Raw genomic sequence first — 13,571 nt, 5'->3', positions numbered from 1 at the left:
CCGAACCCCATTTTCTTATTCAATTTCATTGATTTTTAGTAGAAGCCACCTCAAAAGTAGACATAAATAAATTAAATACTTAACTGTTAACTAAATGTCTTTCTATGCATCATCTCATCTGAATGTCAAAACAGTCCCATTGAACAGATAGTGTTATTCTTCCACCTGAGAAATTCGGGCACTGAGTGTCTGCAAAGCTGAGGACTTGAAGTTCACTTAGACAAATATAATGGGTGGAATCCAACCCAGCATTCTGTCTCCAAAGACAGTAGTTGCTTCATCCTATCTTTCTCGAACATTGGTGGGCAGCTGGGAGATTTGTAAATAGCATGTGATTGGCTGCGGTGGCTCAGATTCTGATAAGAAATAATCACTGACTGAATAAAACAAATATTGTTTGAGTAAAGTTCTTCTTGATGATGAAACGTTCCCTGCTTGTATCTCCTTCCTTAGGTCTTAAGAACAATCAGAAAGCCCATGAAAGAGGCCTCGACATCAAGCATTCTGGATTAAGTTATAAAAATGGAAATGAAGCTTATTTTCCCCCTTCATATGGTGAGTAACTACTAATTTGTGTAATAGAATTGGCTTTCCCCTCCTTATAAATTTTTTACAATATTTAACAAAGAAATGGAAATGCTTCTTGTGTGAAGATGGCATAATTTAGGAATAATATTCGGATTTGTCTGCAGAAGGTTTCACACAAAATAAGACTATTCCATTTTTAGTTCCGTTGTGGGTTTTATACATTCTAGTTGAATATGTTTTGTCTGCTTTGGAATTTAGGGCATTTTGATCTACAATGAGTTTTGATCATTAAATTAATGTAACTCTATTATGTTTTATGCCCACTTAAAAATTCTTTAGTGAGTAGTGTTCTGTGCAGAAAATTGATGTGTGGACTTGAGAAGTCATTACCACATACAAGGAAGGTTCAGAAATGGCCAGATTGCTATGCATGATGATTCTCTTCTTCCCAGACGCCCTGACTTAGAGCATCTGCCCCTTTTGGCCAAGGCACTGACTGCCCTTAATTGGAAAATCTTATTATCACTCTGCAAGTGATTAGAACTATAGTCGTCCCCAGTGAGCAAATTCAGCTGGTGAAGAAAAAGTCACATTATTGAGATTTTTTTCCTCCATGGTAGCGTCCCTAACAGACTGAAAATGATTTGAAATAGAGTTTACTCTCTTTTGTCCACCCATGAAATTGTTTGTTGTTTTCCCTTTTCATTGCTTTTTATTTTTCTTTACATAGTTATATGTTCTAATGCATATTTAAAGGAAAAATGCATGGTATATAGCTGTGAATGTTGTAAAATTTCATTTATTCCAATGACTTAGGGAGGTGGAAATAACAAATTTGTGGGAAGGCTGAATTATAGATAACTCTTCAACAAACATGGCTTTTATTACATTTAACTATGTATAGTAACTTCAACAAAATATTACAAAGTAGAAGTCCTTAAGGAGACCTGTTTTAATAAATCATATGAACATTTGTTATTAGCATATAGATTGTATGTATGTAGGAGCTTGTAAAGTGCCTAAGGTTCCTTGAAAATTGTTTATTCTGTGTCTAAAAAGTGTACATAAGACTGAAAATAAATACTTGAAATGCCATGTATTATCTACCTTTAAATAAAGTGTTTGCAAAACAAAGGTGAATGTCAGCCCAGCCCATGAACAAATTATCAAATTTAAATTTATCGAAGCCCCAAATTAATGAGATATTACCACATGTGCATAAATAACTTAAAGAATAAGATCTGCTGATCCTTGCCTCTGATGGGTATTTGTGCTAATGAATCAGGATTCTATTTACACTATTAGTCCCCAAAGTAATTGCCTATTTGAAGAAGTTCTGTCTTATGGGTTTTCAGTTAATTAAATCCATTTGCATCTTATGCACACATTTCAAATTCTGAAATCCTATTTTTCATAAGCCAGATTCAGATATGGTCATGTAATAATTCCTATCATTAAGGCATTTGTCTCTTACTTTAAAGGGTCTTTCAGAATAGCCATATGCATAAAACACTTCTTAATGACCTCTTATCAATATTTTAGGAAAATCAACTCCCATTAATTTTTTTAGGTGTAAATTTTCTTATTTTTAATGGTGATTACTATGCTGAACATCCTTCCAATTTCTAATGTTTCAGTTAGCTTAATTTATTCAATGATTTTATTTGCTTTAATTTTGCATGTCAGTTTTTAACTTCTAATGTGCCTTTAGCATTACAAACAACCTTTTCAAGGTACATGCATACTAACCAACTGATCTTGCCTACTCAGTTGGGAGATCATAAAAATATGGAGGAAAATTTATCTAATGCTGAGGAACAGAGTGTAATAATTCACAAAGTAAAAGGTGTAGTTTGTGCAGTTTTCAAATATTTGATCAAGAATTTGGGAATTAAGACACATAAGTAATAAAAATTATAAACATTATCATTAGATCCAACCTATGAAAAGCACAGTGTTACTCTGTGTTGGAAGCTTGAAAAATTCCTGAAGTTAAGAGGGTAGAAGAAGCAGAGGGTTGGGACTAGCAGATGGTGTAATGGTTATGTAGCTGGACTCCCAAGTAGTCAACCATCATTTGAGTCCTGGACCCAGCAGCTTAAAACTCAATGCTGGGTGCATGTGCATGCATGCCTGCCCCAAATCCCAAGAGGAAATGGAGGAGAAGAGATGTGTGGCTATCCCCCCCGCCCCCCAGGGGTGATTTCTAGCTGTCTGTCTCTCTGTATTTCTCTGTCTCTCCAGCCAGTGCACATGCCCTATAGTAAAAAAAATAAATTAAATAAATAAATAAATAAATAAGCAAACAAGCAGAGGTTCAGGCCAGAGGAAGGGGTGCTAGGAAGTTCCACAGGGTCCATGCAGTAGGCCTAGAAGTATAAAATCAAAGAGCACAACAGACACAATTTGGAAAGCAGATTTGAAATCCAGTTTTGAAATAATGCCTAACTAAGCTATCTCTAGATGTCTGGATACTAGATGTTTATCTAGTTTAGAATTTATCTAAGTGCTCCTCTTCACAAGGAAGACACTAAAATGCAGGATCTAGATATATTTAGGTTCAAATTCCAGCCTAAGATGATATCTGAATCAAAAAAGAGTTTCATCTCCAAATGGAAAAAGGGAAAAGGAAAGAAAGCGAGAGAGAAAGGAAGGAAAGGTATCCTAAAATCAAAACAACAGTCACTGTGGTTTTCTTAGCAGTATTAGGCAATAATGTATTTTTAACATCATCTTAACATTATACTGCAGGTATAAAAAGAAAAGCAGTTTTTAATACCCTGAAAAACTCATACACCTTATAATAAAATAAACGAATTTCATTCAATTAAGTCTTATTGATTCATTTAAGCAATGATCTATGTAAAGTGTAATATCAATTGTCTCCTAAGAAGATATCATTTTCTTTGTAGCTAGAATCGCCCTAAGGAAGCATTTCTTCTCATTTAGAGAAAGTAGGAATAAAGCACTTGTATTACCATTTGTATAAATTTTTAATACTGAATAAAATATTAGTGTTTAGTGTAGTATTGATTCTCAATGTAATATTCCTCCATAATGCCATGCTAATTGGTTAGAATTAAATCAGACAGATTCAAGAACGCTGAGAATACACCATCTAACACTTGTAATTTTTTTTCATTAGTTTCCAGAATTCCAATTAAAATGGAAGCAATTTGTTTGATCAAAGACCCTGGTACAATAAAAGTTCTGGGCAGTATGTCATGTACACCTTGTTCCCTCCCACTGTTCTGTCCCATGATGAGATAAGGAGTGAAAAGTGGAGAAAAGAATAAAGAGGAGGAGCCAGTGAATTCACATAAAATTCACATGTGAGTTTCATCTACAATGTTCAAGAATAAGGCAGTCTCCCAACTCTGTAACGCACTGTCTGTGAGACCTTAGGCATTTTGCTTAAACTTCTTGGAGCCACAGTTTCCTCATCTGTAATATTTAGTTTAATAATACCTTAACAAGGGAGTTGTTGAGAAAGTAAAAACAGAGGTTCTCTGTAGGGGAGTTTTGGCTCACCAGGAGACATTCGGTAAGTACTGGAGGTAATTCAGCTGTCCCAGTGGGAGAAGTGAGTGTGCTATTTGTATCTTGTGAGCTCAGGGATGCTGCTAAACATCTTCAAATACACAGAACAGCCTCCCACAACTAAGAGCCATCTGACCCAAAGGTCAATAGCCTCAGGGTGAGAAACCTGGCGTAAAGTAATGTATGGAATGAGCACAGTGCCTGATACACAGTGGGTCATCAAAAACTATCAGTATAATTATGTTGTTATTTTCATGAATTATTTGAAAAAGAACTCTAAAGCACCCACATGGTCTCAGTACTAAGTACTGTACTATAAACAATTCAGTAAAACCATCTCAGTACTGCTAGTCAACCCTACGTGCCAAGTCACCTACATGGGGTGGCCAGTGTTTATGTGCCTTTAGGAGCAGGCCGACCCACTTAATACTTGACTAATTTAGCAGGCCCTAGACAGGATTGTACCAAAGTTGGTGGGCTGTCATTTACATTGTATCTTCTTAAACTTAGAAGTAGGAAAAGACACATAAAAACTAACTTGCAGAACTAGGTGACTGTTACTTTTTAACTTCTGCTGTTAGTAATGCATCAGGAGTCTCCTGAGGATCATGCTTTTATAACACTTCATAAAATAAACTGGTGTTTACACAGGGCCAGCAGGCAATATGGTGGTTAAGGTGCTGAATCCTACATAGCTGACTCCAAGATTCAAATCCCAAACCTGGAGGCCTTAAAAACATGCCAGGCATGTGTGCATGCATGTCCGAAGTCCCTAAAGGAGAATGGAGTAGAAGGGATTGTGGCATGGCCATACTCCCTGGCGGTGGGGGCTCCTTCCTTTCTCTCTCTTTCTGTCTCTCTGGAGTGAGTGCATGTGCCCCATGGCAAAACAATCTAAAACTGAAAAACTAAACTGAACTGATAGTTGGACAGATGACTAAGAAATATGGTCTTCTGATTAATATAAGATCCCAGTTAGGCCCAACTGTAGCAGTGTGTGCTGTTTGATGCTGCTAGGCAAACTAAAGCCACATGGGAGTCCCAGGTCTGATTCTTAGCCACATCTAAAACCCATGCAGGGTGGTGTGCAACCCTAGACCCAACTACTTGGGAGGTTGAGGCAGGAGGATTGTGATGTAGTGAGACCCTGTCTTAAAGAGGGAGGAGAAAAGAAAAAAAAAAACAGATGGCATAATGGTTACATTGCTAGACTCCCACTTTGAGTCCTAGACCTGGCAACTTAAAACTCACGCCAACTGTGTGTACATGTGTGCCCAAAATCCTGAGAGAAGAATGGAGGAGGAGGGGTTGCAGCATGGTCATCACCCCTGGGGGGTGATTTCTCACTTTCTGTCTCTCTGTCTCTCTCTGTCCCTCTGGCAAGTGCACATGCCCTATGACAAAGATTTCTCTTAAAAAAATTAAAAGATCCTGATTAAGTGGTTATATATATATATATATAGCACATGGCTATCAATTTCAAAACAAGTTGAATATAACCGAATAGTTTTGACTTAATGTTAAACTGTTAGGTCATTTGAAAAGTTATGACATGTTTTTCTATGTAAAAAATGTGTTATGGCTTTTTAGATGACCCAATATCTGAAGGAAAGAAAATATTTGCTTAATGCATGAGTAGTTTTGATGCCAGACAGACATGAGTCTGCATTGCAGCATTATAACCTCCATGCTGTGTGACTTTGTATAATGTACCTGATTTCTCTGAGCTCAGTTTCCTCATCTGTTTCAAGGGCATACAGTTAACTCAAAGGGTTGTTGGGAGGAATCAATGAGGCATGATGCATTGGGCACATATTAGGACTGAATAAATGGTCACGGTTGTTATTTCTTGTTGTTATTTCTTTGACGCAAAAGTACTTATTTTTGGTATCTTGAATTGCCATGGGTTGTTATCATGGCCTTCTGTTCTCATTGTGAGGAACGAGGGCAGTGCATGGGGCAGAGTGCCACTGTGAGACCCTGGAGCCCTGTGGGAAGGTCCCGGGTCCAGTTCCCAGATCAACCTAAATACAGATCACAGTGCACCTGTGATTCCGATTGGCTGGAAGGCTGGAAGGAAGATTGCAGCATAGCAAAACTTTGATCACGGCCTATCTCTTTTTCTCTTTCTCTTTCTCTCTCTCTTTCTTATGAAAGAACACATACACATGTGCATGCGTTCATGCACACACACATACAGAATGTTAACTATGTTTCATCAGTAGTTTTTATTAATAGAGGAAGCTGAAATTACATGTTTACCTCAATAAACAAAAATCTTAGATACTTCAATAAAATTGAAAAAAAAATAAAACCTCTCTATTAAACATGGAATTTCCCCATGAGAATTTTTTAAAATGGGATTAAAGAAAGATGTACACATTTTTCTGACATATTTTAATATAGTTGATAATCCACTTTTTTAATTAGCACCTATTTATAATTCATTAGAAATTTCCCTAGGTGAAGGTCATAACCTAATTTAGAGTGAGAAGTGGCACTCTGAGTGGGCACTTCTAACTGTGAATTTTTACACTTTTTCAGCCCCAATTTGTTCTAAGACTGAACAGCCTGGGAGAGATGAGTGAGAGATCTGTTTTATAACCTAGTCATTATGACTGCCAAGAAGGTGGAGCACAACAATAAATTTACTTTTCATTAATGTTTTTATTTTTCCATTTCCTGTATTCCCTACAGAAGACCCATATTTTGTGTCTGTGTTCCTATTCTTTTTTTTTTTTTAAAGGGAGATTTTTGCTATAGGGCACATGTGCATGCCAGAGAGACAGAAAGTGAGAAATCACGCCCCAGGGGTGGTCACCACATCGCAATTACTTCTCCTCCAGTCTCTTTTTGGGATTTGGAGTACACACTCCCAGGTGCTGGCATGAGTTATAGGCCACTGGGTCCAAGACTAGAACTGCAGTCAACTATGTGGGAGTCTAGGGATGTAACCATCATGCCATCTGCTGGTCCCATATGTTTTTTTAAAAAAAGAATTCTTTATTTAATATAATTTATTATCTTTTTTTTTTATTTGACCAGAGAAAGACAGAAAAGGGAAGTAGAGGAGAAAGCAAACCACCAGGTCCAGGATTCAAACCATGGTTGGCCAAGTGGGAGTCCAGCATTTTAATCCTCATGCCACTAGCCAGCCCCTCAGTCATATGTTTGATCTTTGAAAAGAGAACACCTACAATTAATCCAAACCCTTCTTTTTTTAAATTGAATTTTATTTATTTTAATTTGACCAGAGAGAGATAGAGTGAAAGAGAGGGGGGAAATGAGAAAGCAAGCTGCTAGGTCTGCAACTCAAACCACGTTCAGTCATGTTGGAGTCCAACAGTCTTAACCATTACGTGACCTGCCAGCCCCCAAACCCTTCTTTATTTTTGTGATATATTTTCTTTTTCTTCGCTTGCCAAAGAGTATGTGTACTTGCCATAGATAGAGAGGCAGGGAGAGGGAGAAGGCACTTCCTAATGAAGCATGGTCACACTGCAATCCTTTCTCCTCCATTTATCCATCCTGTTGGGGTCTTGGGCATGCAAGCACATGTACCCAGTATGTTTTTCAAACCACCAGGACCAAGATTCTGACCACATTCAGCCATGTGGGATCTGGTTGTCCTAACCATTGGGCCATAGCGCTTGCCCGTATGCTTTCTTCTTAACTAGTCAAGTTTCCCCAGCCTTCAACTCCTTAGAAACAGAGGACTAAAAGGCATCTGAGAAGACTATCTTGAACATCACCATAGGCATTTGTTTAATTCCACAACTCAGATAATGTTGACGAGGGAAATTTTAATTTATCCTTTAGCAGTAGATGCGTTTGATGTTCCCAAACCTTAACAATATTTTTTTGTATGTTCATAGCCTTGGTTTAAGAATATCTTCAAACTTACCATGTAGTGCTGTAGAAATGAATTGTGTTTTCACAGAATTATGTCTTCCAACTAGTTTTAACTTTGTGTAGTTACAACTTCCATGTGTTTGCAATTAACTTTGAGATCTTGCCTTTCATAAATTTCTGGCTCATATTCATGAACTTATGTAGAGAGGAGAGTTGAACTATTCATTTTAATTCATTTCATTGATCTCTTTGCTTCCAGCTTTGCCTCCTACAATTTATTTTCAATAAAGTATAAGTCAGATCATTTTGCTCCTTTCCTTAAACCCTTCCAGTGGCTCCCTGTTTTGTAGAGAGTCAACCCACTGTCACATCCCTGACTTCTTTTCCTTCTGCTTTCTCTCTCTCCCATTCTACTCAACTCTAGCCACTGTGGTCTCCTCAAGGCTCTGCCAGCACACATGGCATGGTCCTACCTCAGGGCCTTTGCACTTACCATTTCCTCTGTCTGGGGCACTTTTCTTCTGAAATCCACATGACTTAGTCTCTCACCTCCTTCAAGTCTTCGTTCAAACATCGCCTTCTCAATAAGACCTTCACTGACCACTCTTCCAAAAACACTACCCCTTCTCTCACTTCTGCTTCCCTTCCCTGATTCATTTCTCTCCATGGTACTTGCCAACTTCTGATCCATCATATTCTTTACTCATTTGTATGTCTGTCCTCCCCCCTAGAACAGAAACTGCATAAAGGCAGTGATTTTTGTTGGCTTTGACTGGAGTATCCCAACCTCCTCTACTGCCTGGTGCCGAGCAGGTAGATAGAGACCAGGTAAATTGAACTGAATGAGACCTAGCACCTTATTGACTGTGTTTGGTTTCCCTCAGAGCCTAAACTTGCCTCCTGTTGGTTGTATATTCTGATGCTCTGCCATTCCTTTAGGAAAACTTTGATCCCCCCTCATCCAGTTTGTTTTAGAAGATAGGGGAGCAGTTTCCTCTGTTGCCTTTTGACTGATAAGCTCTAACTGAGATTAGTTTGCTTTTTAGTCATATTCCTTCCCTGATTATTTTCCTTGTTAGGAAAGGACGCTGCTATCACCCAAATGGTGAATCGACTGGGATAAATTAGATTTCTGATTAGAACACTCCTAGGAGAATCCTGATGAAAAAAAAAAAAAAAAAGTAGATACAGACAGACACACCAAATGCCATAAACAGTTAAATGAGAAAAAAACATGAGGATTCATTTCCTTTGAATCTAGGTACACTTTTCCTGGAGCACGTGTCCCTAACACATGACAGCCCTAAGCCTAATTCAGGAAAATACCTACTGCCGGATGACAAGAAAGCTGTAAATACAGTTCATGACCAAAGAGTAGTCACTGTTTGTTATTGCTGGTGGACACGATACATAGGGGCGATTTGGCAACATTTCAGACATCTCCAGCTAGTCATTTATCATCTCACAGTGGAAGAAGAGATGAGAAGGTATTTCTCTATTAATGGCCTCTATAAAAGGAGGTGAGCGGAGAAACATCTGATGTATTTTTTCATGAAGAGTCAAAGGGACATTGACAAGGTTAAAAATGTGCTGAGTGGCTTACAGGTTTTGTACAAGTCTCCTGACTAGTAAGACTCCATTTAGAAGAAAGAAGTCAAAGGATGAAGAAATTAGGTTCTATCTTGCTTAGTTCTCCCATGTGCCCTTGGATGACATTCTAGACACGAGCTGAGAAACAGAAACTTGATTTGTCTCAAAAGCCTGTAACATTTTGAAAGCATGATGGCCTTGGGACTCTGCTGGTTAGGCCTTCTGCTGTCCTAGCATGGAAGGCTTACATTGCAGATCAGGTTGATGCAATCCGCAGAGACCAAATACCCCCTTTCCACCTAAATTGAACATTACTTCTCTACCTCACTCGTGCTGTAAAATAAAGAAAGTCCAGAGCATGTTAAAACACTTGAAAATGTTGGGGCTACCAAATGGCATAATGATTATGTTGCTAGATTCCCATATAGTTGACCACAGTTCAAATCCCAGACCCAGTGGCCCAAACTCATGCCGGGCGCATGTGCATGTGTGCCCAAGATTCCGAGAGGAGAATAGAGGAGAAGGGATTGTGGCATGGCCATCTCCCCTAGGGGGCAATTTCTCCCTTTCCGTCTCTATGTCTTCCCAGGGAACACACGCACCCTATAACAAAAACCTCTCCAAAAAAAGAAGAAAAAAAAGGAAAGAAGGAAGGAAGGAAGGAAGGAAAGAAGGAAGAGAAAGAAGGAAGGAAGGAAGGAAGGAAGGAAGGAAGGAAGGAAGGAAGGAAGGAAGGAAGGAAGGAAGAAAAGAAAGAAAGAAAGAAACGGTTCAGGTCCTGGACCTAGTAGCTTGCTTTCTCACTTTCCCTCTCTCTCTCTTTCTCTCTGGTGAGTGCATGTGCCCTATGGCAATTTTAAAAAATAAAACATAATAATAATAAATAAAATTAAATATTTTTAAAATTTTTAAAAATTCAAAAATTTTAACTGAGGGAAAAAATTCAACTCCAAGCTATGGATGTCTATATGCAAGTGGAAGGTGTAAAGCCTGTGGAAAGACTTTAAAAACTGGGAGGGGGGAAGTAAACAACCAAGAACTCTGTCTTAGAAATGATGAGAATAAGCCACTGAAAAGTTTTTAATAGAGCCAATACCTTCTGTGATGTTTTCCAGAATTCTGACGCCACCATTCAAATGTTTTCAAAGCTCCAGCCTGGTTTTATGTATGCTTCAATAGGCAAAGAGATGTATTTAATGCAGAGGGTGTTGAATCTGAATTAGTACAAATATTATTAATTTAATGTTCATACTGAATTTTATGGCTTATAAACTACTTAGCAATAATTTTATACATTTTTCTTCACTGCACCACAGTAAAATATATCAACATTTTATTTTTCCCATTTTATAGATGAGGCAACCTTTAATACGTGATCTATTTCCTTCCTATGCATATTGGTTAACTGGTAAATGATTCATTTATGTCTCCATGAACTTCATCATGCAGAGTATTTACTTTAGTGTGAGTTGGTATTTATTTTATCCGCAAAGCATTGCAGTATTCAATTATATATGCATGTTTTAAAGGCAGTAAGGCAGCCACGAGTAGTTAATGCAACATTAAGTCACAGATTTTAAATCCTCGGTAAATTCTGAGTTAAGGTATTTAAATCAACTATCCCCCTTTCTCCCCCTCTGGTTCACGTGGTTGAGAAATGGTTATTCTACAAAGTGACCATGTGGCACTAGGCAATGACACACAAAAAAAGAGGTGCTGACATTTTTCTGTTTAAAACATTAACTGCAAAAGAAAGAAGCAAATGGTTTATAATTACGGTTGGTGAGAGTGGAAGAGAAAACAGATCTGATCATTACGTCTGGCCAGGCAATGACGTGCCGTTGTCAGGCTTCTTTCTTGCTTCATTTCTTCTTTCTTTTTCTGCCTTCATTGTTTTCCCTTTCACTTGCTTTATCATTTTTGGCATTAGTGAAATGGTTGTTGTGACTGTCTCTTCAGAGAAGTATAACTAGCCACACATAAGTAATATAGTAAGGTTTTTTAAAAAGGGCAATGTCTCTTACCCCGCTATCATTTATCTGTATTATTTCTCCATGCTGCATTATATTGAGTTACAAGTAAAACTGCTTCTCAGAACGTTTCCTCATCACTGACTCAGGTAATACCCCTATAATATCATTCTTCTATTTTAAATCTACAATTAAGAAAAAAAAAAAAGCACGGGGGCCAGCAGGTAGCATGGTAGTTAAAGCACTGGACTCCACATGACTGACTGTGGTTTGAGTCCTGGACCTGGTGGCTTGCTTTCTCACCCTCTCTGGTCAAATTAAAATATCATAATAATGATAATAATAAATTAAATTAAATAAGCATTTAAAAACAGAAGAGGGGAAACCCCCCCAAAAATGTCATTTTATTCTATAGATAAGTCATTTTTTATTTTTAATTAAAAATTTTTTTTTTTAATTTCCAGAGGGTACAGGTGCTCAGAGAGGGGATGAGGAAAGAGAGACGGTAAGAAAGAACCCCCCTATATGGCATGGTCACATGGCAATTCATTTTCCTCCATTTCTCCTTCCTGTCAGGATTTTAGGCACACATGCCCATATATCCATAGCGTTTTACAAGCTACCAGGGCCCAGATTCAAACTGTGGTTGGTCACATAGGATCCCAGTCTCTCAGCCACTATGATACAGGGCCAGCCCAATTTCTTTAAATTAATTAAAAGTATGTTTTCTTTTCATGCTAGTTTATAATATACAGTTCTCCTTTATTTACAGATCTCAAGACTCTTACATGTAGCCAATATAACTAAGATTTTTAAAAATTTTTATTTCAAAGAGTCCCTGCTCTCATTTCACATGCAAAAGTTTCTGATAGCGTCTAAATATTGGCATGTTAGCTGTCAAAGGCAGATGATTCAAAACACATTGTGTGGGCTGAGTATTTAAACTCTTCCAGAATCCAGAAATTCTCTTTCAAACTTAAGTTTTCTGTTTTAATTTTTTGCTAAAGGGCATATGCATTCTCCAGAGAGAGACAGAGAACGAAGGCACCACTTCCCTCCATCCCTCTCCAGTAATGGTCATGCCACAATCTCCTCTTCTCTATCTCCCTCCTTTCAGGATTTGGGGCACACAGGCACATGCACCCCACATGTTTCTGAGGCTGCCAGGTATGGGACTCAAAACATGCAGTTGGCCATGTGGAATCCAGCTGCTCTAACCACCAGGCCAGTGACTGGCTCTAAACTTACTCTTGAAACCAGGAAGCACTTAGAAATCCAGGAAGTGTTCTGGTAAGGATGTAATAAAAACAAGTTTTATTATTAAAACTTTTGTACATACTGACATATAAAATCCATCACATTAGCTCTACCTTAAGACAACATATTGTAAGTAATACTTTTCCATTTGTGTGATTTGCTGTCAGGTCCGTTGGGCAGATCAACATAAACAGGGCACAGAAGTTTTTTTAAATGAATTTTTAAAATAAGGGGTATTACTGTAGAAGACTGTCACTGAACTCTGTCTCTCAGGCTTCATGCTCAGAGATCAGTTACAAAGGGAATAAGAAGAATCAGCACTCCGATGTGCAACTGCCTAATTCAGAGTAAGATAAACTCAGACTTGAATGGACACTGTGGATTCTTTCCATATAATAATGACTTGTGTGTGTGTGTGTGTGTGTGTGTGCTGTGGATTCTTTTCATATAATAATGACGTGTGTGTGTGTGTGTGTGTGTGTGTGTGTTATATATATATATAGAGAGAGAGAGAGAGAAGAGAGAGAGAGACCAGCATCTTACTCTGTTATAAAAATAAAAATATATAGAGAGAATCAGCTCGTGGTATGGTGGTAAAGATGGCTGGATCCAGCACAGTTCAAGTCCTAGACCTGACAACCTGAGAAAACACGCTGGGTGCACACTGTGTGTGTGTGTGTGTGTGTGTGTGTACATGCCTGTGCACATGAGTGTGTGCACTCTAAATCGTGAAAGGAGGGAGAAATGGAGGAGAAGGGATTATGGCATGACCACCCCTCATGGGGGTGGGGGACTACTTTCTCACTTTTTCTCTCTCTCTCTCTGTCTCTTTCC

At 38.2% G+C, this 13,571-nt stretch overlaps 1 protein-coding gene across 2 annotated transcripts in view; it reads left to right on the top strand.

The window, feature by feature from the left end:
• RHOBTB1 (Rho related BTB domain containing 1) overlaps positions 1–13,571 on the top strand; it is a 146,038-nt gene that overhangs the window by 13,055 nt on the left and 119,412 nt on the right. For both annotated transcript variants that reach the window (XM_006147074.3, XM_006147070.3), the window contains exon 2: positions 454–555. The gene's annotated coding sequence lies outside the window, so the exon portion shown is untranslated. The remainder of the gene's footprint in view (positions 1–453; positions 556–13,571) is intronic.

The sequence above is a fragment of the Tupaia chinensis genome, unplaced genomic scaffold, assembly GCF_000334495.1.
Source record: "Tupaia chinensis unplaced genomic scaffold, TupChi_1.0 Scaffold000199_1, whole genome shotgun sequence".
In the NCBI taxonomy this organism is placed as follows: domain Eukaryota; kingdom Metazoa; phylum Chordata; class Mammalia; order Scandentia; family Tupaiidae; genus Tupaia; species Tupaia belangeri.
This window is presented reverse-complemented; position numbering and strand designations above follow the sequence as displayed.